General features: G+C 34.0%; 1 protein-coding gene and 1 pseudogene across 3 annotated transcripts in view; one reads left to right on the forward strand and one right to left on the reverse strand.

Annotated features, from left to right (window-relative positions):
* NLGN1 (neuroligin 1) overlaps positions 1-25,951 on the reverse strand; it is an 827,042-nt gene that overhangs the window by 675,470 nt on the left and 125,621 nt on the right. The gene's annotated exons all lie outside the window — the stretch shown is intronic.
* LOC109275107 (60S ribosomal protein L27a-like) lies at positions 24,588-25,042 on the forward strand (annotated as a pseudogene).

The following is a 25,951-nucleotide window of genomic DNA, read 5'->3' on the forward strand; positions in this document are numbered from 1 at the left end:
TAAACATTAAGACATCGAAAAGGAAGTCCAAAAGGAAAAATATTAATTTTGATATATTAAAATTAAAGATGTATGTGTATCAAAAAATCCAAGGCATACACTGAGAGAAGAAATTTGCTATGCATATAACCAAAGAAGGACTAGTATTCTAGTACATAAAGCTTTCTTACAAACTTACAAAGAAAAAAAATATGATAGGAAAAAATGAGCCAAGAAGATGAACAGTCAATTGACAGAAGGGGATTTTCAATATCCAATAAACATCTGAAAAAGATACCCTAGTTATTAGTGAAATGGAAGCTAAAATGGTGAGATATAATTTCACAGGTATGAAATTGGCAAAAATGTGTAAGTCCAGCAATATGAAAGATGGATAAGAATGTGGAGAAACCATGGGAGGTTTATAATAGGACAATTTCAGAGAGCAGTTTAGAGACAGTTGAAGATTCTCATTTCCTAAAATCTAGTCTTTACTCCTATGTACTTCTCTTCACATGTACAGAAAATATCCATTGCAGAATTACTTGAAGGAGAAAAAAAAAAGGAAAAGGAAAAAAAAATCTAAACACCTTTAGATAAATAAGTGGACAAGTAATTATGGAATAGTCGCATACTGTGATACTTGAAGCAGAAAAAAAATGCACTATAGCTATTTGAGTTAGCATGGATACCTCTCAAAAATGCGATGTGAAGCAGCCACAATAAATGGAGGCTGCAGAAAGATACTTGTGGGATGATACCATTTATGTATCAAGTTTTAAAACATGCAAAAATAATTATATATATATATATATATATATATATATATACATACATACATATATATAATTTGAGCATATGTATATGTGACAAAAGTATATAAACATCCATGATAATGATAAACCTGAAATTCTTGGTAGAGGTTATCTCTGGGAAGAATGGAGGTTAATGACACTGGAAAGACATCACAGGGAACTTCAGCTGAATTTTACATGCTTTATTTCTCAGACTAAATCTTGAGTACACATGTGTTTATATTATATATAAATTGTATGTCTTAACTATTTCACTAAAATGAAATATTTAAACTGGATGATTTCCATGAACACTTGACAGTATTAGAATATTTTAAATTAGAACAAATATAATGTAGAAGTGAAAAATTAGTATGAGAGTCTAGAATTTAATAATGTGCTTTTTTAAAAAATCTGAAGTACTTACTATTTCTAGAAAGTGGAAATGGATCAATGCTTATTTATTTCTACCATAGGTATGAAAATTTCAAGCTGACAAGCAAAAACTACCATCTAAGTGACAAAAATGTGGTTACGTACAAGGAAAATATAATCCTCAACTAGCTCCTTTTTGTATTTTCCTTTGATCTCACATAGAATAACCAGGCTCTGAAACTATGAAACAGGCAATCAATCAATGGATGTTCAATTCTGACCAGTTAACTAGGAACCACCAAAACCAGAGTATCCCTAAACCAAACTATAACATAATTCTTCCATAATATTTAAAATTACACATGTGAATTCAAACAGGGAGGCTTTGTTGATATGAAATATAAGAACTGGAAATCTTGTTTCAAAATCATTAGACAGTATTTTTCATAATTCATAAAAAACTGGAAGATATCATATCAAATATTAGGAAAGAATTTTTTAGAACCCAATGTTAGAAGTAAAAGTGAGTTAGATTAGCAGTTAATACTACTCAACTCACATTGAACTCAGTAAAGATACCTGGACAAATCATCAATCAATTTTCAACCATTCACAACAGCATTCCTGAGCAACAGCCAAAGCAGCTTTGTAATAAAGAGAGAGGGGACAATTTAATATCGTTCAATGATAGAATGAACAAGGGGGAAGAGCAGATGTAGCATTTCCAAAATTTGGAGATGTTGACATATTCTTTCAGCAACCACTTATGGAATACCTCCTGCAAATTGGACATAGTATAAAGTATTCCACAAGAGAGTTAACTTTAAAACAAGTAGCCACCACAAACCCTTAGTTAGCTATTGATAATTGATTCATTCATTCTAAATGGTTAACAGTTATTTTGAATTAATATCTCACCATCTATACTGAAAATGAGATATCAAACACTAATATAGAACTGAAGGTTCATTTTCAGTGTGTTTAAGTACAAACTGATGTGATGGCTTAAGGTAGTCAATGAAGGAGGAAGAATAAAACAAGAAGTAAAAGGATGAGGGTTGTAGAGGAAAGGAAAAGACTGAGGATAAAAATATTAATCAAACTCATTTCTCTACCTGGTGATTTACTTTACAGACAACATAGAAACTTAATCTTTGGATCCCTCAGAGTACAAACGATTAGTGAATGAATGACTTAATGGACCAAAGTGTGAAGCTAGTTGGCACATGAAGAAAACAAATTTATTCTCTATATTGGATAAGCTTGCTAATATCTCTTCAGAAAATGAAATTAATAGAGTAGGGAAGTAAAAGACTACTGTGACTAACAACAATGGGAAATGAAAGGCCAAGATTGGCAAACTTGAGTGCCAATTGGAATATGGGATTCCAATTTGATGGTGTCACTGATTTCAGCTCTGCTAAAACTTATAGTAGGATTACAAATCTTATTTTGGTTTTTACACTTCAAACAAGCAAACAAAATGATTGATTAATACCAAATGTATCATGTAAAGAAATGGCATAGTTCTACTAAAAAACAGATGAGAAAGTGTTTAATTGTTGCTTTTAATACAAGAGTCATTATGAAAAGAGGGTTATGATATTTTTTAGATAATTGATATAACAGTACATCTTATGCGACCAAGTCAAATCAATTAAGTTCTGCCTGGTAGTTAACATTTTAAGATGCTATGGAATATTGGTGTTCTATGTCTGAAAAAAAATTAATCTTATAAAGTATTGTAAAACAGATTTTCTAAAGCAAGTCTTGGGAAAATATATTCTTCTACCATCTTCAGAATTCCCCTGATGTACCCTCATTTTACATGCTCAAAACTTGAATCTAAATGAATGGCAACTGGAAATTATGAAAGACATAAAAATAAAAAGTATTGCAACATCACAGGCCTAACTACTGCAAAGGTAGCTGTTTATAAAGAGGTTCTCTCTACAGGGAAGAATGTGCTCAGACAATTCTGCTTAATTAGAAAAGACTACTTAAAACACTTGACCGATACTGAATATTTCAGGTATGTATTGGGAGAACACACCTGCTTGAATGCTAAATTTACCAGATGTGTCTTTATATTTCATGGTTTGAAGACCTGTAATGCAAACCAAGGAAGTAATGATCAAGACTAGATATTTTAGGATGAGACTGTCAAATAAAGAAATGGGGCTTCATCAAGATTAGTTTGAGATTCTAAAACATATTTTCAAAGCTCAAGGGCTTAAGTCAGAACTCTAGATTTTTGAAACAAATTTAAGTCAGTTTGAACTGTTACAATTTCTTTTTTTTTTTTTTTTTTAAATGTTTTTTTTAACGTTTATTTATTTTTGAGACAGAGAGAGACAGAGCATGAACAGGGGAGGAGCAGAGAGAGAGAGGGAGACACAGAATCTGAAACAGGCTCCAGGCTCTGAGCTGTCAGCACAGAGCCTGACGCGGGGCTCGAACTCACGGACCGTGAGATCATGACCTGAGCCGAAGTCAGACGCTTAACCGACCAAGCCACCCAGGCGCCCCGAACTGTTACAATTTCTAAATTTTGGTGACATTATGCTAATAATTAAGAATCTGTTTTGTTTCTTTTTGAAAGAGGTTTTTTAAATCTATGATTTATATTAAATTGGCACAATTATTCTTTACTTAAAAATATGTGAGTTCTCATCTTCAAAGATTTTGGCTGTTAACAGTTTACTACATTATTATTTTACACAGTATTTTAGAGTTTAGATTTTTATATTTTTGAAATTGAATAATATTAATATTATTATATAAATAATAACTTCATAGCAGATTCTCTATTTTAGCTGCTTTTGACTCCATCATACCTTAGTTGATTTTAATCCATTGCAGTGTAGCCTAGAATTAAATGATATAAATGATCTTAAGTATTTCTTTAGTAGTGAATGAAAACAACCAAACAAACATCCTATTGTACATCATCCATTGAAGTTTATTGTACAATATTACTTTATCTGAGTCAATGTTTCCAGTATTAGTAAAATTTACTATAAACTTTAACTCAATTATGGAAAAGTCACATGAAAATTAATGATCTGTATTTCAATCTAGAAAAGGAAAAATTTTGTTACATGCCAATGACATTACCATCTCATTGGCTTCACATACATGGGTTGGGTACTCTTCCCTCTCTGGATAGAATTTTATGCTAATTACACAATTAGAAGTAAACACTGGCCTGGATTTTCATTATTGTTCAATTAGTGATTTAATGAGCATCATCTACCTGTCCGAAAATATCTAGTTTCATAATTTCCTAAAATATTAAATAAAGGAGACCTTTAAATCACATCTTCAAAAGGAATGATCTCTCTGTCAGTTTTTCTTCCTCTTTCTGCCTCACTCTTTCTCTCTCTCTCCCTATGTGTACATGTGTCTTCATGTCTCTTTCCCTCTGACTCTCTCTGTCTCTCTCTGAGAATCTCTGAACACATAAATCCACCTCCTTAGTTAATTTTTTTATCATTTGGAGAAAACTGTAAATCATGTCACAAACGTTCAAAAGGATGAATTTTCCTAAAATCATTTGTATTTGGTTTAGAGCTTGCTTTTTAATTATATATGAATAAAAATTATTTCTGATGACCTCGAAACAAAAAGTAGAGTGAACTAACCACATTAGAATGATATATTAAAAAGATGATTGTCAAACTATATTAACACTAAATGCATAAGTGGCTCAAACTTCCAACCATCCATTCTCAAAATCATGATTCTCAGCCTAAGCACTATGTTTTTTTCTCTAAAAATTTCCCAAACCTTCTTAGAGTTAAGTATATTATTCAGAGAAAGTAATATTTAAAAAGTTCAAGGAAAGATTTGTTATGTCACCAAGTTGATAGATTACCAGAGTAGATAGTTTACATATTAACAGAAAATTTACCTATTATAAGATCAAACAAGAATATAATTCTTAACTATTTGTAATATATTAAGCCTACTTCACAGTTCACATCCTCATCATGTATAAGTCTGATAAAAGATACATGTCTGAAATTAGTTTCACCATTAAAAATGGTTTTACCATTAAAAAATTAGTTTTACCATTAACTTATCATTAAAGCAAGCAGAGTACATTTGAACTGTGGCCCAAAGAAATGCAGTTTTATAGTCCATGTATAGACTCCATAGATCTCCTTTTGCTAAATAGAAAAAAAAAACCTAAGAAAGCAAATGACTAAAATAACCAAGGTCACACTGAGGTCAATAACATTGCTAGATGAGAAACCACTGCACCATGCCACTTTAGATTTGTTTTTCCTTTGGTTCTTGGTATTAAAGTGTCATTGTTCTTAAAGTATTTGACCACAACCAAGCTTCAAAAATTGCATATTAACAAGCCAAAAAAGCACAACATTAGATATGCTCAATATAGTTAGCAGAATAATGGCCCTCCAAAGATGTCCACATTTTAATCTGTGGAATCTATGGATATGTTACCTCACGTGACATGAAGGACTTTGCAAATATGATTAAGTTAAGGATCTTGAAATGGGCCCAATGTAATCACAAGGTGCCTTATAAAAGGAAGGCAGAAAATTTTGAGTCAGAGAAATAACAGAAGCAGAAATCAGAGACAGATAAAGACAGAGAAAGAGATTTGAGGATGCTATACTGTTGCTTTAGAAGAAGAAGGAAAGGGCTATAAGCCCAGGAATGCACGCAGCCTCTAGGAGTCGGATAGTCAAGGAAACGGATTCTCCTCTAGAGCCTTCTAAAAGGAACGCAGCCCTTGCCAACCCACTTTGGACTTCTGACTTGCTAAACTGCAGGTTGACAAATTTCTATTGTCTTAAACCACTAAAGTTGTGGTAAATTGTTACAGCAGCAATAGGAAGCTAATACACTTAACTAAAAATATGTATTAAAATTATTCTGAGACTAATCATTTCTGCCCAATAAAAACATAATACGTGCTACATATGCAATATAAGATTTTCTAGTATACACTTTTAAAAAGAAGCAGCTGAAATTAAATTTACTAATATATTTTCTTTAGCCCAATATATAAAAATATAATCATTTTCATATGTAATCACTATTGAAAATGATTAATAAACCATTTTATAATTTTTGTAAAAGTCTTTCAAATCAAATGTATATACTGGATATCTAGGTATCTACAGCACATCTCATTTTGGACTAAGTCCACATCAAGAGCTCAGTTGCCATATATGACAAGCGACTACCATATTGGGTAGCACAGCTTTAAACTATAAGAAGCAAATTAAAAAGAAAAATCCATATATTATTCTATAGATTATTCTAATATTCTCTTACCTATAGCAATCTAGGCTAAGAATCACAAAGGCATCTAAAGAAATCAGGATGGTTGTACAGGCAGTTTTCTAATAACCATGTGCTTGAGAAGTGTATTTCAAAAGGGAGATCAGAAAAGGAGCAAAAACAAAAGAATAATGTGAGAGAAGAGTATGATCACTTAATGACAGAGTTGTCTGATGTTTGTGAAAAATGCTAAGAATAATAGAAAAGAAATTTCTCTGGTATTTTCAAAGCAAAAAGATAAACCAAGTAAAAGATAAGAATGACATTGCTTGGGGCCAACTATGTAATATGAACAAATGACCAAGAGAAAAGCAAAACTATTAAACCACAGCTTCCAATTTCTCCACAGAGAAGAATGATGTTTGAACTGGAAAAGAGTTTGATGGTGAGAAAATGATAAGAAAGCCTGAAGGTGATTTAAATTAGTTTTAAGATTCCAGGTCCAAATCAGTTACCTAACAGGATACTAAAAATACTTGAAGATGTGTTTTTGGAATGAATATCTAATATCTTTGAGTCACCATGGAAAAATGCCATGAAAACTGTTAACTGTCCTGGTTTTCAAATAGAATTCCAGAAACTGACATTTACTATTCTTGACATTAACTGAAATTCTAGAACTCATGCTCACATGTGTTCACTAAGTATATGACAAAAAGAATAAAATCTTATTAGAGTTATTGGAATGGCAGATCAAAAATGTGGTTTGAATTGTTTATCTTGACTTCATGCAAGGCCTTTTATAAAAAAACACCACTCATAATTTTCTACTGGACAAAATTATGAAGTATAGGCTGAATGATGTAGTTGAGTAAATCTTTTGAAAGTTGAACAATCATTCTTCTGTAGCATCCACTGAATGTTCTTTGATGTCTACTTCTTTTTTCCCTTTTTGAGAGTCAAAATTTCTAAAAGAATTTGTTTTGTAATCAGGACTTTCCATTAAGCAAATTAGTCTAGTGATGGGTATGAATGAGATGCTTTAGTAGGAGATGGACTTAGACCATGGACTTTTAAATAGATTACTTAAAACCATTAACTATTTTGGGAATTATACTTTTCAATGATGCTTTTCCAAATTATTTATTAATAGGAGTTTGACATAAAGCATTTAAATAGTAAATTTTAAATTGAATTTTAATTCAATTTAATCAGATTTTGACATCTGGATCCTCTGTGTATCCTCCATTGCAACATAGAAACCAAAGTCTCCTTATTTTTAATTTACTCACTGATATAAATATTTCTATTTAATTAATCAAGCATGTTTTTATCAAAAGGCATTTCTTATTGATAGTATTGAATTGGATTACAAGGAAATTCAGGTTATAAGTAGAGTAGTTTTAATAAAAGCTTCAAAATCAATCTAAATTTAAAGTGAATCAATCAAAATACAACTCAATATCAATCTTAATTTTGGCTACATGCATTTCAAGTGAACTCTTATGATATAAAGACATGGAAGTGTTCTTTAATCTTTTTTGATTCCTAATTTTGGCAAAGTCAGATAACCTTTCTCTATCCTCTCTCTCCCCTGATATATCAAGAAATAGATCAGAAAGCAATATAACAGACAAAATAATAATAATAATAATAATAATAGTAGTAGTAGTAACTAATAAAAACAGAAAAGAGAATAAAATCTCAATATAGGTTGTTTTCCTCCTCTCATTCTCTTTCCTTCCTTCTACACATCTTGTTTTTAATATACATATTATATTAAATATATGTATGTATATACATCTATAATATATGCATATTTATATATAATTTATCAATATACATATCATTAAACATACATAATATACAAATAAAGATATACATATTCCCATGTGGTTATTGCAAAGACTAACAGTTTTAACTACTCCTTTGCTCATGAGTGCTTTTAAGACACGAAGATATAATGATCATAATAACAAAAATAATGTCTACTTTCATTTGTTTAATGCATCTTCTGTACTTGGTTCTTATTCTTATGTATGTCTTTCAAGTTTGAATTGTTCATATAATTTTTCCTATTTTTACAGAAAACAGAAACCTCATAACACTAAATGACCTGCTGCCACTATAAATGGATTAAACTAGGATTGCATTCAAATTTAAATCCAAGTTTCTTGTACTTCCTTTTTACTGCAAAGAGAAGTAAACTCACAGGTGAAGAGTATGGGTACTGAAGAAATGACTCAGTGTTCAGGAGTTCATACAAATGGAATGACCCCCAAAATGATAAGGGGTCACCTTTGGGCAAAGGGATGCCCCCATGCACTCAAGAAGCAGGGATAATGCCAGGATTAGGTTAGCTTTACTCACCCTGCCTCACATAGGGCCAATGCTGCTGACTATTTTGAAGAACAGTAGAGGGTAAGGGTATTTCTTGTAGTGAGACACCATGGTGATTTCACCCATTGAGAAGGAAAACTATGTACTTAAGTGAGGGACTACAAGAGGAGAGCATTGCCTAGTGTTCAACTTAGGAGCAGTTGGCAAAATCCTCTTTAAATGACCATCAACTAAGGGAAAACACCAGGCTACCAAAGCCAACACTGCGGTTTGCTAGCAAAAGAGTTGGTTTCCCTGATTATCTTGGAAAGGGTGCTTGCTGCCTATAAACCACAGGCAGGACCAACTTTGAAAGATATAGCCAGATGCACCAAGGAAGCATATTCAGAGTAGACTATGACAGCAGAAGAGTCAACTAAGGTTGGGGAGACAGATCCTAGAGGACCAGGTAACAGCAAGATTCTTCATCAAGAAATTGCAAGTGACACTGGACTTCTTGATGTGGATCCATATACACTCATCCTGCATGGCTGTGCCAGCCTCCTCACTGGCCTCCACTCCCCTCATCTAATTTTTTTTCAATCTGTTCCCCATATGGACACCAAAATAAATTGTTTATAAAATAAATCTAGCTGGGGCACCTGGGGGGCTCAGTCGGTGAAGCATCCGACTTCAGCTCAGGTCATGATCTCGCAGTTCATGGATTCAAGCTTCACTTCAGGCTGTGTGTTGATAGCTCAGAGCCTGGAGCCTGCTTCAGATTCTGTGTCTCCCTCTCTCTCTCTCAGTCCCTCCCCCATTCAAGCTCTGTCTCTCTCTCTTTCTCTCTCTGTCTGTCAAAAATAAACAAACATTAAATTTTTTTAAATAAATCTAGTTGAAACACTTCTGTATTAATTATTACCAGGGTTAGTGGTTCTCACCATAGTTGCCCACTGGAATCACTTAAGGGGAGAGGTTAAAAATACCAGTGCTTAGCCCTACCTCTCTGCCCCCCACAAACCAATTAAATCAGAATCTCTGACTAGGTCATCAACATTTTAAAAACGCTCCCATATAATTCTTATGTATAGCCAGATTTAAGAACACTGACCTAGAGAGTGCATTTTAGATGCCACAGAATGATAACAAAGCTTTCTTAAGTGACATGCACAGGATTTGCTATCAGAAATGCACAGAACTACGTATCATTTTTTTTCTTTTCAAATCTACCATGCTTTTTATTAAGCATTAAACTTCTGCACATGGTTTTCTCTTTGTCTGCAAAGTTCTCTCTTTGAATGCCTTCCTTCCCAACCTATTCACTTTTCTAACTTCCATAGATCCATCAAACCTTAGCACTGACTCTAAAGACCATTCCTCAACAGCACCCACCCATCCCCCCCCTCACTACCATCCCACCCCACTTCATACCTCTCCCACTCCCAAACTGGGTTAGCTAGTAATGTATCTCTTAAGAACACTTGCACTTTCCCTAATTGCTCTCTGAAGGAGACAGTTTTGACTTTTTCTATGTTTATTAACCAGCATTTTGAACCTATTCAGCATTACAATAAAACAAGAAATACAAGATTGAATCAACGCTATTTTCTAAGTAACTTCTTACAAAGAAGCACGAATGTGGGACAGTGTGGTATATATTCCAGAGAAGTAGGCCTCACTTGAACCTGCTGCATATGCTGTATCATACTGCCAGAAAATAGGACAGCCATGGTCCTCAGCAACTCCTAATTTGCAGCTCTAGAACTTTCCATTACCATGACAGAAAAACCTTGCCAGATACCTACATTAAACAATCTAATCCTTTATTCATAAATTTGAACAGAAAACCATAAACAGCAAGCATTTGAGGAAAACCAATAGCATTAAAGAGGAAGAACAGATAAATAGAAAAAAATATATATGGTGGGGAAACATATTTAAGGAAACAAAGAAATATATATATATATTTTAAAATTTAATGTTTTACTGAGGCTCAAGGGACTGCTATTTTGAGAAAACAAATATAGGCTTCTCTAAAAACATAACTATAAGAAAATAGTTTTTATAAAATTTATTGAAATGAAAACTGTAATAGAAGCCTTGAGTAGCCGAATGCACATGGGCTGCAGATTAATTTATAAGCTGAAAGATGAAGTAAAAATACCTCCTTTAAGAATTCTACAAAACACAGAAACATTTATATGAAGACTCACAATTCCATGTTTTCCCTTGGTTTCTTTTACTTCTGTTGCTTTTAAGGAAAACTTAATAAAACAATTTTATTAAAATTATGTCTAATAAAATATTTTCAAGTTGTACACAATGCTGTCATAAAACTGACTAGATAACCTAGCACATTATTTGTGTAAAAGACTCTTGAAGAATAATTTTACTGTACTTTTCAGGAACCATCAGATTATCGTTGTGCTTTTGCATTTTTCACCTCAGGCAAAAGTACTGAGAAAAGAAACACAGAATGTTGAAAAAATAAATCCTGGAAATTCCTTTTCCTTCTGAAGCTGTATTTATTTCCCTAATTTGTTTTTTTTAAATAATTTTGACTATTCGTGAAATATCTTAAATTGTTATTCGTCACTAATTTAGCTTCAGGATTTTGAGATTAACAGATTTCTTTAGTAAGAAATAAATTATTTCCTTTTTCTTCTATAGGTGTGCTCTGGAGGTGGACCTAAACTAGTGATTTAATTATCTCTTCCATCGATTACCAATAATCCAAAAGAAGACCCACATAGGAAAAGATGTTCCTTTCAAAATAATTTATAATAGCAAAATTAGAAGCAATCAAAATATGCAGAAGTAATACAATATTTAAGTAAAATATAGTAATATACTTGATAAACATTATTAGGAGATTATGTAGCAACATGGAACAATGTTCAGGATAAAATGGAAGTGAAGAAAACTATTCAAAATTAAATCTGTGCCCCTATTCCAATTATATAAAAATGTCAACATTTGAATTTGAAGAATTTTGAAGAACATATACAATTTTCATTTTATTTGAACAAGATTTTTTAAGGGAAAAATAATAGAATTTTTCTTCTATCCTATCAGTATCTCAAATTTAAGAGTACCCTAAAAGAAAAAAGTTGATTCACTTTTGAATTAATAGTAAAATGTATACGTGGTTCATACACTCAACTCTGACATCAAATAAGTATCTTGAAATTGCTAATCTGTCCGCTAATTTATCTCATTTTATCCAAGGTGACCATTTTTAATGTAGAAATAGAAACTTACATGTATACCACTTTATAGTTTTCAAAGTACACACACACACACACACACACACACACTTGTTCAGTTCTCTTAACCATGAAGCGAGGTTAAAGTAGATAAAGGAAATCGGTACTATAAAAGGAATAGATATTATAGGTATTATCATCTTTTTCAATATATAAGGATTAAGGGGTCAAGTGAATTTAAGGTCCCACAGGGGCACAACATGAAACCCATTTCCAATCCTTTCTTCTACATTAGCATCATCTCATGACCCCACTTAATAACAGATAATTCATTATATGTTTAACTTACAGAGGATAAATTTCTTTTCATTAAGTTTTTAAAATGTAGGAAAATTTTAGTTTAGTTTATTTATTTATTTTTTGAGTATAGTTGACACATGATGTTACATTAGTTTCAGGCACACAACATAGTGGTTCATCAACTCTAAACCTTATGCTATGCTCACCACTAGTGTAGCTACATCTGTCACCATGCAACACTATTACAATATCATTGACTATATTCCATATGCTGAACCTTTTATTCCCATGATTAATTTATCCCATAACTGGAAGCCTATATCTCCCACTCCGCTTCACCCATTTTTCCCATCCCTCTATTTCCCTCCCCTCTGGCAACCGTCAGTTCGTTCTCTGTATTATAGGTCTGATTTTTGCTTTTTGTTTATTTATTCATTTGTTTTTTTAGATTCCACATATAAGTGAAATCAGATGGTGTTTGTTTTTCTCTGGCTTATTTCACTTAGCATTATACCCTCTCAGTCCATCCATGTTGTCACAAATGGCAAGATCTCATCCTTTTCATGGCTGAGTAATATTCCATTATATATAATATATATGCATATATGTATATTATATACATATATATGCATATTATATAACTATATAATATATATTATATATGCATATGTATTATATGCATATGTATATATGCATATATATTTATGCATATGTGTATATGCATATATATTATATATGATATATATATATAATATATGTATAATATATATATACACCAAATCTTCTTTATCCATTCATCTGTCAATGGTAAGTTGGGCTGTGTCCATATCTTGGCCATTGTAAATAATGCTGCCATAAACATGGGGTGTGTATATTGTTTTGAATTAGTGTTTTTCTTTTCTTTGGGTAAACAGCCAGTAGTGACATTATTGGATCATATGGTAGTTCTATTTTAATTTTTTTTTTTTAATTTTTTTTTCAACGTTTTTTATTTATTTTTGGGACAGAGAGAGACAGAGCATGAACGGGGGAGGGGCAGAGAGAGAGGGAGACACAGAATCGGAAACAGGCTCCAGGCTCCGAGCCATCAGCCCAGAGCCTGACGCGGGGCTCGAACTCATGGACCGCGAGATCGTGACCTGGCTGAAGTCGGACGCTTAACCGACTGCGCCACCCAGGCGCCCCGATTTTTGTTTAAGTTTATTTATTTATTTATTTATTTTGAGAGAGACAAAGACAGAGCAAGTGGGGCAGGGGCAGAGAGAGGGAGACAGAGAATCCCAAGCAGACTCCATACCATCAGCATTGAGCCTGACACTGGGCTTGAACTCACAAAATTATGAGATCATGACCTGAACTGAAACCAAGAATCAGATGTTCAACTGATAGAGCCACCCAAGTACCCCTTCTATTTTTAATTTTTTTAGGAATTTCCATTCCTCAAAATACTGATTTCCACTGTAGCTCTACTAATTTACATTCCCACCAGCAGTGCACAAGGGTTTCCTTTTTCTCCACATCCTCACCAACACTTTATTATTTCTTACCTTTTTGATAATAGCCAAAAGGTGATATCTCATTGTGGTTTTGATTTGCATTTCCCTGATGATCAGGGATGTTGAGCATATTTTCATGTGCCTGTTGGCCATCTGTATGTCTTCTCGGGAAAATTTTAATTTTTTACTTTTCACTTGTTCATTCCTATTTTTATGCAATAAAAATTTGAAGACACACAGGCAGTCTACCAAGTGCTAGAGATAAAGAAATGCCCAAGATACCTCCATCCTTAAAGGATTTGCAGTTCAGGAAGGAAGACATCCAAATAAGTAAAGAAGTATGAGTCAATGCGATAACTGTTGAGGCAGAGATACCAATTATATACAAACAAGGAAATGTTGAATCATTTGTGGGATGGGTGTAAAGAGGAATTTGGGGAAAGTATTTGAGAAAGGTCAAATCTGGAGGATAAGTAGCAGTTAATAAGATAAAAGATGGCGCAGAGAGTGATCATATTTTAGAAAGTAAATTCTTTTTCCAAATTAAAGGGTTTCATAGAATTTTGTTAATAGGTATCACTAAAAAATCCAATTTTGCAAGCACTATTTAATTCCCAAATAATTTAGTATTGATTTCATACTGTTTGTTTAACTACACATGTTTTGGTCACCTGCTAACTCATACAATGAAGTAATTTGTCTGAATGCTGTTGAAGTTGAGGTTAGGGAAGGTCAACAATGCCTAACAATTACAAAGCCTAGGGGAGAAGCTAGGATCTGTAGCTTCAATATTCATCCTGAAGTTATTTCCCACTGAAATCATGACTCATGAAACTTGTGCATCAGTTAACCCATTTACTAACCAGACATGTTGGTGGATATTTTCAGGCTCTCTTTAGATTAATTTGAAATAATAAAGTTCTGTTGTGTAATAACTGCCTGACATCAGCCACTCTCAGTGCCATTAATTATAGGCTTATATCTCTCCACTATACCTGAACATTTATAGGCCATTCTTTACATAACACCACTACTCTTAGGTCCTCTTCTTTCTCTATGAATAAATCTGTTTGCTTTGAGTTTGAAGAGGATGAACATAGTGAGGGATTAAACCTCTATTCACAGTTAATGGAAAAAGCAGTTTGATTCAATAAATTCTAATATTCCTAAAACAGTTTTAATGGATATTGTTTTAATTCAATCAAAAGAACTGTTCTTCAATACATACATCTAGAGTCCTAATAAAATTCTCATCGTAACATCTGCTTCTCCTTCACTCCAACTATACCTGCTGAATTTGAAACTGTCAAAGCACCTTGGTGGTAGTATAAATCAGTTTATCTTCATGTGGTAGTACATATGACCAGGAAGAAAAGCCATGTCTCAAAACCATGTTTCTGGAACTACTCCTTCTTTGTCTGAGGTGACAGATATCTTACAACGGCCTTCTGTTTCCCTAGGCCAAGTAATAAACCTACCCGTCTGGGGAACTGCTTATGTTTCTTCCCTCACTTTTCAGCACCTACCCTCCTCTGGGCCCGTTATAGTTATTAGAAGTAGGCATCAGCTTTCTGAATGCACTCTAGCCTCAGTGAAGTAGAATGAGTGGGAACTCAGCAATTCAGGTCCCGGGATTTAGTAGAGTTTGAAAAATATAATTTTGGCGCTCACTCCCAAAGTCTAGTAATTTTCGGGAGATCTCCTTCTTCCCATTTGCATGCTGTCACAAGGCATGGTACTCGCCTTCACCTTCACATCTACTTCACCCTCCATCTGTAAGGCAGCCTATCGTACTCAGTCTACTTGAGGGAGGTTACTACTCTCTTGTATTCTTCATCTGGCTCTCTGCTCTCTTCCTCATCCTCACGGGGCCCATTTACCAGGACTGGTCCAACTCTCCCCTGTTGCCTTCCAGCCCCACACTGGCTTATAACCTAGCGTGACATCCCTTCCAACTCTGCCCTGCACTCCCTCATCCTCTTCATCCTAGGCTTCCCTTTTGACCCCATAATTCCTTCTGCTCAACACTTGACTCCAACTTCTTTTAGACTGTAAACTACATGAAAACAGGAAATTTTGCTTATGCCTGTATTCCCAGTCTTTTAAAACATAGAAATAGCTAATACATATTAATTGAGTGAAATAATGGATTTTCTTCTTCCATGAATTCCAAATAACTGTCTTACCACTTCATAAGAGATAATTCTGGTAAAACAAGATGGAAGAATTAAACAAGACAATAGTATATCATTCAAAATAATTTAGGTTAGGCTATAATAACAACCTTAAAATTTCAGATTGCTTATAACCATAAAGATTGATTTTTTGTGCATGCATATGTGCAACTTTATTTAATAAGGATTCTCATCTTCACAATCATTGAAGAGTTCTGGGAATGAGGCTGGACCTATCTTGTGAAGCTACCATCTCCTCATGAGTCCAAAATTCACAAAGGGGAAGAAAGCCTGAGAATTGCACACTGGCTCTTAAATGAACAAATAGCGTATCTGTTAACATCTCTTCATATGGACAAAGCAAGTTATATAGTGACAATCAAACTTCAAGAGGATATGGAAGTATAATCCTCCCATGACGCTGGATGAAGAGAACTGAAAATATCGATGAGAACTAGTCATGTTTGACACAATTAATAACAAAGTTTTATATCCTTAAGCACTCATTTGTCAGTAAAATCAGCACAATTCTACTTAAATATCTTTCTACCTAAACAAGGAGGATGAATAGAAATCTGCATTCTTCAGTATCAGTCCTACATCCCTATATATTCTTTTTACTCCGGTCTATAAAGAGCACAGAGGAAAAACAGAGATGTTTAACAGAAACCTATGCCTACAATAAGTGAAAGGTATAACAAAAAAAACCCACAAACTTTTAGGGGGAGAAAAACATTCTAGGCAGAGGAAATAACAAGTGCGCTTCTATGTTTACGGGGCAGGAATGAGGAAGTGGGGAGGAAAAGGGATGGGATTCTTCTGTATTTTGAAGGTTGATCCAAAACGATTTCCTGAATGTATAAGGGTGTGAGAAAAGGAACTGGCCCACAGATGATACTAAGGTCTGTAACCTTGTTGCATAACATTATCACATTTGCAAAGAGCTCAGTAAAATGTAAATCTGTTTGAGAGCAAACAGATACAAGCAGATTGGAGAGAATCAGAAGTCCTGGCAATGCTGGGGATTCCTAATTAGATAAAGTTGTTGCTTTTTTCATCTTTTCAGCAACATAACTTTACTACTTGATGTAAATAAATGTCTCTTGATGGTAAAAATTAAATCATTCCTTGGCTTTTGGTGTACATGTACTTGTGCTTAATTTCCCTTAGTTTTTCCCTACGTATCTAGTTATTTATTCTGAATGTCTCATGCATTGGTTTTTCAGGTAAAGGTAAGGGCATCTCTAAATTGATGATTTTCAACTAACAAGTGCATGTACATTATCAATAATCCCATGTTGTTTGTGAATTTTCACCTAACAATAATTCACTCTGAGCAGGCACGCTGTGTTCTATTATACAATGTTTGATGACTGCAAAGCTGCAGGCTTGTGCTGTAACCAGCTGATGTCCTCAGATGACCCAGATTGGAAACAGGCTTCTCTACCACTGCAACATACCATTCTATAAGCCAGAGTGATTAGAATAGTGGAATCCCTGTCATCTCAGGTGGTGAAAGCTGTGTGTAGAACAGGCTTTTGGTATATGTGTGTGTGCAGGTTGTAAAGAAAAAGATTTTACCTTTGGATGTGTTAGGTAAAGCTTATTAGCTATCATAGAGGACATGTCCAATACGTAGTATGGCTTTGTATCTTTCAATACAAGCCTGGAATTCAGAATTACTTCCAGGAATAGAGATGTAACTTTGAAAATGGCATATAGATGCTATTTTCAGCTACAAGACTGGGTGAAATAACCAAGAGAGTGAGTGTAAACACATAGGATGAGAACCAAGAACGGAACCTCAGGGCACCCAAATGTTAAAATGTCTAGATGAAGAGGAGTAAACAAACCACCAATGGAGACTAAGGAGTGATGAGTGAGGATCACTGCTGGGAAATAAAGTAAGATGACATATAAATGCTCTTCATAAATTGTAAAGTGCCATCAGAGCACAGCCTGCTTGGGATTCTCTCTCTGTCCCACCCCTGTTTGCATGAACTCTCTCTCACTCTCTCACAAACTAAATAAATAAACTTAAGAAAAAAAAAAGTCCAACTGTTCTGACCTTCCATGGCCCAACTTCTTCAATCTTTTTGCAATACCATTTTAAAAACTGAACCATTAAAACATTGTTCCGAAATGTTTTATAGCCTTCAGCAGATTATACCTTGTACTATACTTGTTAATGTACATGTTTTATCTCTCCTGCTGGCTGGTTAAATGCTTTATAGACAGATGTCTTAAATAATCTCTGTATTTCTAACAGCATCTAATTTAATCCTTAATATGTCATATGGAGTCTATAAATTTTTAATAATTCAATGAATCAAAGAATAAAGTAATAAATATATGTTTATCCTGAGCAATGTTTCATTTCTTTTGGAGAGAAAAGTCTTCAACTAATATTTATCTTATGATACAGTATTTGGTCTCTAATTTCAATTGATTTTATATTATTGCCAAACATATTTAATGTCTGCTATTGTGTTTTCTAAGTGGAAAGTGGAAGTCTAGTCCAAAATTTAAAGGCCTGAAGAAAAATTAGCACTGATATAAACATGGTGGGTACTTAAACAATGAAAAAGAAAATCAATCTGTTGATTACTTTAAAATTACAGGAGTAAGTAACAGGTTAGCCCTCCTTCCCCCTTTCTTTCTTTTCTTCTCTGTCTTTCCCTCCCTTCTTCACTTCCCTCTTCCCTCTCTTCTTCCTTTCCTTTGCATTTCTTTTATCTCTCTTTTCTTTTTTCTTTTCTTCTCTCTCTCTCCCTTCCTTTCTTTCCTTTCTTATTTTTATTCAATTTCCTTGTTACAATTATACACTTAGATGGCTAGAAAAAAAGTCATCATGCTCAGATTTACTATAAAGTTGACCCAGACCAAGTAATGTTATCACTGAAGCCAAATTATAAAAAGCTTTAATGTTTTTCATTAATGAAAATGTATTCTCTTCATGACAGAAAATAATATTTCATATACTATTTTAAAATCCATTAATATATATCTTTATTTATATAAAATATATGTAAAAGCATTCTAGAATTTAGAATATAAAACATATATTAAAGTAAAATCTTCCTCTAAAACTATACCAAGTCTCTATCTCTATATATCTCTATCTCTATTTATATCTGCAGGGAGAGAGTTTCATTTAAAGTATTTACTTGCTGGTGGGTTTTCTGCTTCCAAATAGGATGTAGAGGGATCAAAACACCTTTCCTACCATCAAATAATGAGGAAACACTAGATAAATTAAAAATCATAATATTCTGTGTGGTTATTAAAGCCTGGTACATGCTAGGAAACCTTGGTAAAGCAAATTCCAGACAAGAACAAACACTTAATACATGAGCCATAAGCATAGCAGCCACTACACCTTGGGCTAAATAGTTGGTCTGGGCAGACACACAGTGGGTCTGCCACAGAGTTTTCAGGGACAAGGTCAAATCCCCCATGTCTTAGACAACAGCGTGGGAAAGGCAGGTTGTATATGGATCTGAAAGACATCCAAATGCTAAAGCACATTGTTTGAGCCATAATTCTTCCCTGCTAAATTTTTCCCAATCTGTTTTTCCAAAAATGCAGCAGTGCATGAGAAATACGTAGTATTTCCACCACCTTAGATTCTAGGGCTTTGCTAGGGATAAATCCACAAATACACACAAATATCTGAAAGTGCAAACCCTTTCCTCTTCCTGGAAGATAAGGTGAGGGAATACCCTTTCAGCATCTTTGTAGGTTGAGTTGACCTGGTAATATCATTCATATCAATTCATTTTTGGAGCTCTACATAATCCTGATACCAAAACCTGACAGGGATATCACAAGAAAAAATATCCACTAATAATCCTTGTGATCATAGTTACAACAGTCTTTAACAAAATATTAGCTAATGAATTAGCAATACATAGAAAAGATTTAATCTGTAGTGCTTATCCTACTAATTAAAGGGAAGTTTAACATTTAAAAAATCATTCAATACAATTTATCAATTAAAGGTTAATACATAAACATCTCAACTGATGGAGAAAAATAACTTTACATAATTCCATACCCATTTGTGATTTAAAAATATGTATCAGCAAACCAACAATAACAGGAATGTTTCTTGATCTGATAAAGACTTATACTCAGAATCAACAATACGTAGATAAATCGCACAATTAAAAGTTGTCAAATATTTTAACAGACCACTCACTAAAGATATATGAACAGCCAATTAGCATAGACAAAGGTGTTCAACATCATTAGTCATCAGAGTAATACAAGTTAAAACCACAAGGAAATACAATTTAAAACAACTACAATAAAAAGGACTAAAAATGCCAAATGTTGGCAAGGACGTGGAGCAACTGGAACTCTCATACGTTGCTTATGGAATGCAGAAAGAGTCAACTATATAAAAAGAATTAGAAGTTCTTTATAATTACACATCTACCCTAATAGCCAGAATTCCACTCCTACTTATACAAAAGAAATTAAAAATTTGTAACAGCTATTTACAGGAGCTAAAAATGTAAAATAAATGTCCATTATCAAGAGAACAAATAAACAGCAGAATGCTATTTGTTAGAATATTCTTCATCAATAAAAGGAACAAATTGCTGATAAAGTCAACAACCTGGATGAATCTTTAAGAACCAAAAAAAAAAAAACCAAACATGTCATTTATATTGAAATGGTATTAGTATTGCCAAATACTAATCTAGACTAATCTATACTGATTAGTATAGATTATATTAATGATCCTATGTAAAAGATTATATTAATCTTTACTGGTTAGTATAGATTACTAATCATGCTAAAGGTTAGAAATACTAATCTATGATCGTTGAAGTATGATAAGATTCAGAAGAGTACTTTCCTGGGATGTGCAGATGTTGGAGACTGACTAGAAAAAAGCACAATAAGAACTTTTGGGGATAGCAGAAATACCCCATTTGGGGATGGTAGAAATATTCCATATGGTATGTTTTTCCCCCATGTGCTGGATTTTCCCTTAAAGTCACCACTACATCCTGAAAACAGTAGTGAGTTAAACTTCATTGTTGATTCAGTCATAAGCAAACCTACTTCTAAACATTTTGAACCGGAGGAAGAAACTTTAGATGGTTTTCTCTTCTAAAGTAATTTTAAATTATCTTTCATCTTTAGTTTAAGAAACTAACATTACTTAGTTAATTATGCTTTTTGAAGCTTTATAGAATTATAATTCTCAGCCCGGTTTTGGAAATACAGTTGATTTAAGTATTAAAAAATAGGTAAAAGTTATTTGCTGGTGTCACCATATGGCAGCAATTGAATCAACTGCTATAACAAAGATAATAAAAAATAAATTTCTAAGAATCAAACAAGTTGCAGCTCTCATGAGCTATCTTAATTAACTTTTCCCTGCTCTTTCTTAGTACCTCTCTTTCATGTGCAAATACCTACTAATATTATGCCCAAGGAGGAAGTTCAGTCTCCTTTCCGATCTAAAAATCAGTGCTGCCCTGCTTATCAGCCAGCAGAGGGCATAATGAATGAATTCCCAAGTCCTCAGAAAATAGCTAAGAGCACCTCTGTTCTTCGGCTTTGTTAAACATGTAATTTGCCTCTTAAATCTGCATAGGCAGTGTAGCTGATTATTCTTATTAGTTGTTAAACTTAACCACTACTTATGTTCATTCAAACAGTTCTCTTTTCACTTGTCACATATATCCAATTATTCACAGGCATTTTTAGTACCTGAGTGGACAAATCCTAGAATTTTAGAGTTCAAAGTCACCTCCGAGGTTGTTCCTCTGAGATCTTTCATTTTAAACCTCTCACATAAAAGGCTCTTTCAGCAGTGCTCCTGACTAATAACTGGATAGTCTCTTGCTTGTGGAAAGGAGATAAATAGATATCATTTGCGAGAGAATGTATTGCACATATGCACAGTTCGGTGATCTGGCGCCAAAATCTCTTTTGCTGTAAAATCTATTCATTGATCCCAGTAATTCTCTCTGTACCTACATGGAGTTAGTTCAATTCCTCATCTAGTTAGTGGACAGCGCTTCATATATTTACAGCCTCTTATCAATTCTTTGGGTTTTGGTATCAGCCTTGGTAAACAATATGATTTCACACATATCCGTATGCAATTAGTTCTCATTTAATTTAGATTTGTTTCTTAATGTACTAGTTAAATGTGGTGATTCCCATCACTTTGGAAATTTGGAATTGCAAGGCAAATCCTCCAAGTATTTATAATATGGAGGGATAAGGACCTCAGGAATAGCTTTGTGACCTAACCCAATGACTCTCAAACTTTAATGTGTATTGAATTACCTGAAATCTTATTTAAATGTAATATTTGATTCAGTAGTTCTGAGGCAGATCCTGAGAGTATGCATTTTTAACAAGCTACCATGTTACTGGTCCACAGATCACATTTTGAGTAATAGGGTCTAAATAGAATTTCTTATACAGGTTTCATTAAATTCCAAAAATATAATATGCTTTTGTATACTACTGTATTTTATATAAACACATAATTAAGGCAAAACATTAGCACTAGCATATATACACAAAAACACAAGTGATGCTGTTTAATGCAAGAAAATTGTAGAAAAAATAGATTATTACATTAATTCTCCACTGCTAACAATTATTACCTAGTGCATGGGTGGTTTGAGCTATGAAAAAAAAAATTCTCTCAAATTACCTTGGATTGTTTAAAGGACAATGATTGTTCAAAACTTGTGAGGTAATTAAAACACCACAACTTTTCTAACCCTATACCTGTTAATTGAGTGTCTCATTTCCATAGGCTGACTTTCATTCCTCCCTGCTGGCCAGCTCTCACTTTTACCATCAAAAAACCTTGTCTCTATTTTCACAAAGGTGAAAATGAATTTATTCTCCAGGGTATTAGCCACACATACTACAGAAATTTTCTCATGTGTTATGACATGAATTTTCCACAGTGAGTCTATTTCAATATGGAATAATTTTTTTTTTCTCTTCTAAGAAAAAAGAATCATCCATTACTTAACAGTCATTGTCTCATGGCTGGATTACAAATAGTATTCTCTGTCATTTTGGATATACTTGTTTTACTTAGTTTTCTACTAACTTATTAATAAGATTTATTATAATTTACAAAATGAAAATTATGTAATTATATAGATTATAATAACTAATAATTTGCTTTGGTACCTAAGAACTATCTACAGAGATTTTATTAATACAACAATAATAAAACAGCTACTACTACAATTTACTGAGCACTTATCTCATGAAAAGTACTATCCTTATTCATGCTTACAGAATTCTAGATAAGTAAGTATAACGGAGAACATTATACAGATGCAGAAATAGAAGTTGATAGATGTGAAATAGCTCGGTTGGGGTCAAATGAGTGTAAATGGTTAAGTTGAGGTTTGGAGCCAAATAACTTTGGCTCCATGATCAGAATGCAACCCTGCCTGCCTTTGAAAAGTATTTCATATTATTCATAATAGCTTTTATCTTGAAGAAAGTATTTATAGCAATCTTTAAGACTGGAAGGTTCCATCAAACTAGATCCAAAGTACATCTAGAAGACAAGAGGATATTTTAAAATGTAGAGTATCCTCAGGGCACAAGAATAAGCTTTCTTAGGATCAGGGATCATAAAAAGAGAATTTTTCAAACACAATGCTTTATTTAAGAACATAAAACAATTAGTCTAACAATTGCTTTAAGCTATTCAAATCTCACATATTAACTAAGTGGCAAAGAGCATTCAACCAATTTAATGAATCCATAATATAGACCTTAGCAGAATTAAGCACTCCTGGCTTTAGTTTAAGTTAGCAATGAAGTGGCTTAGCTTTGTGTTTTGTTTTGTTTTATTTTGTTTTCCCCAAGATGCCATGATCCTTAATTTGAATTCCCCCAACTTTTGCTTCTTCTTTTGTAAATCTTTGGGTAAGAACCTGAAAATTATACTGCCTATCACTGGCCTTCCTTCACTTTCGCAGTCATCACATCTGCTCATCTCCACACCTCCAATCCACTCAATCGGTGACTCCTGTACTATAAATGTCATAGATGAGAGCAGGATGAAAGTGCCGGTGATTAGAAGAATTAGAATGACCTTTTTCAGAATAAGTATAGTAAAGTGAAGGAAGCAATCTGATTAGATCCATAGAAATGCTTGAGATGAGGGGCACCTGGGTGGCTCAGTTGGTTAAGCGTCTGACTTCAGCCTAGGTCATGATCTCGCCATTATGAGTTAGAGCCCCACATCAGGCTCTGTGCTGACAGCTTGGAGCCTGGAGCCTGTTTCAGATTCTGTGTCTCCCTCTCTCTGCCCCTTCCCCACTCTCACTCTGTCTCTGTCTCAAAAATAAATAAACATTAAAAAAAAAAGAAAAGAAATTCTTGAGATTAGAAAAGAGAAGTTATTTTATGTAGGGAGAAAAATACTGCCAAGGAATTAAAGTAATAATGCATTCCCTACAGAATACAGCTATAATCAACCAAATTATGGTGCATCTTTTAAAGACTCAGAACCTCTCCATATCAAGATGTTTCATGACAGTATCCCAGTTTTCATTCTATTGTTCAAGTCACTGGTCTACTGTTAAGGTCTCTGTTGGTAAAATTAACTTCACTAAATAGCATAATGGTTCCAAAAAGACATTGAGGGCTCTTTTGCCTGGGCTGACAACAATGCCATCCAGACTGAGGAAGACCAGGAAGCTTCAGGGTCATGTGAGCCATGGCCATGGCCTTACGGGGAAATGTGGGAAGCACCCAAGAGGTAGGAGTAATGCTGGTGGCATGCATCACCACAGGATCAACTTCAACAAAAATCACCCAGGTCACTTTGGAAAAGTTGCTATGAGGCATTATCACTTAAGGAGGAACCAGAACTTCTACTCAACCATCAACCTTTATAAACTGTAGACCTTGGTTAGGGAGCAGACATGGGTAAATGCTGCCAAAACAAGACTGGAGCTGCTCCTATCATTGATGTGGTGTGACTGGGCTACTACAAAGTTCTGAGGAAGGGAAAGCCCTCACAACAGCATATCATCATGAAGACCTAATTCTTTAACAGAAGAGCTGAGAAGATTAAGGGGGGGGGGGTGTTGGGGACAGGGTGCTGTGTCCTGGTAGCCTGAAGCCATGTGGAGGGAGGTTCATTAAATGCTAACAAATGCTTTCCTTTAAAACAAAACAAAAAAAGACACTGAAGGTTACAAATGTTTTTTGTAAACTTTGAGAATTTAGCTAATACTTTCAATATTTCTTTTCAGTAGTTTCAGGAAATATACTAAAATACCAAGTGGCCATCTGATAATTATGAAGACTCCCAGGTTATTTGCAAATTTTGTGTGATGAGTGTGTTGAAGGGAAATGTAAGGTAAATATCTAACATAATTTTTATTGATGAACTCATTTAAGTCCTTTGCTTTAATTTATTCTTTTATTTTACTTGACCTTTAGTCCTCTATGTAGCCTGATGGAGGACATAATAACAATAGAAGATCCTTCCTTAGCACCTTGATATGCATGTGTGCCTAAACATGCTTTTTATCCAAGCATGGCACATATAGGATCCCAAACCTTATCAAGGGCAGAAGAGAAAATCATGGATGATTTTTGTTCTAAACTTCTTCATATATTTATTAAAAACAAAATTATTTCCACCTTAATTGTCCAAATAGAATTCATGTCACATTTCATTTGGAAAAAAAATCTGCAAGATTGCTAAAGAGAGGTACCTGGGGGGCTCAGTCAGTTAATCCCCAACTTTGGCTCATGTCATGATCGAGCAGTCTGTGAGTTCGAGCTCCACATTGAGCTCTGTGCTGACAGCTCAGAGCCTGGAGCCTGTTTTGGATTCTGTGTCTCCCTCTCTCTCTGCCTCTCCCCTGCTTGCACTCTGTCTCTCTCTCTCTCTCTCTCTCTCTCAAAAATAAATAAACTTTAAAAACAATTAAAAAAAAAGAGGGTCGCCTGGATGGCTTAGTTGGTTAAGTGTCCAACTCTTGACATAGGCTCAGGTCATGATCTTGCAGTTGTGCGAT

Source organism: Panthera pardus, unplaced genomic scaffold (genome assembly GCF_024362965.1).
Source record: "Panthera pardus isolate Hobbes unplaced genomic scaffold, ASM2436296v1 HiC_scaffold_16, whole genome shotgun sequence".
NCBI lineage: Eukaryota > Metazoa > Chordata > Mammalia > Carnivora > Felidae > Panthera > Panthera pardus.